Genomic DNA, 961 nt, shown 5'->3' with positions numbered 1-961 from the left:
AAGACAAATAATACAGAAAAACGTGTAGTTAGCGTGCTGGAACAAGCATGCTCTCATTATGGAGCACCAAAGGAGCTGCGTACGAACAATGGTACTCATTTTCGCAACTCACAAGTAAACCAGTGGTGCCAGCAGAACGGGGTAATGAGGGTTTATTTACCCCCTCACACCCCTCAAGCAAATGGAGATCTACGGATCATCCGCAGAGCCATCGACAAAGAAGGCTTGCCCCTCATTAGCAGTACGCGGTCCAGCAATCATGAGGGCTTAGGCATGACGACCGGGTCCAGCTGATGGAGCTTGTGATAGAGCCGAGGAACGACCCCTACCGGAGCAGGCGACCTGCGGGTGTGATAGTCACTTCCTGGAAGTGGGCGTGGAAGGGGTTGGACCCTGAAATCAGGTTCTGGTCACCTATCTATAAAGCACTCCTTAGACAGCGAGTCATTAGAACATCTTGCGACGGTAGAATAGGACCGCCACCTCTAATCACACCTAAAACAAAAAGAGAACCACAAGAATACAACAGCAGAAGGCGAAGAAGAATCTAAACCAAGGGATGAAAAGGAAGGATGGACCTTCCATTATCAAACTTCAGACTTACTCAGGAACATCACCAGAGACTGTGTGACCAAGCAATTGAGATATCTAGCTCCATGTTTTTGGAATGGTAGGCGTCCAGAGGAAGGCAGTTAGAAGCTAGGTGTGTAAACAGTCCTCTGCTGAGACCTGGCAGGGTAATACCCACAGGCTAGAGGATTGGACCCTTTGAACAGGGAGCTGGTCCAGTACCACATATACGGGGGTAATTTTTTACATTTTTGCCCCTGACCCCCTAGTGCAGGGTATACGGAGTATACATACTTATTTTTGGGTAGTGGGCAGTGGGATTACCCTCTTCTCTGTTACTGTTGGGTCTCTGTAAATGTTAAAAGGAGTTCTGTCTAGACCTGCTCTATTT

Source organism: Morone saxatilis, unplaced genomic scaffold (genome assembly GCF_004916995.1).
Source record: "Morone saxatilis isolate NCDOM2014 unplaced genomic scaffold, NCSU_SB_2.0 Contig21, whole genome shotgun sequence".
NCBI lineage: Eukaryota > Metazoa > Chordata > Actinopteri > Moronidae > Morone > Morone saxatilis.
This window is presented reverse-complemented; position numbering follows the sequence as displayed.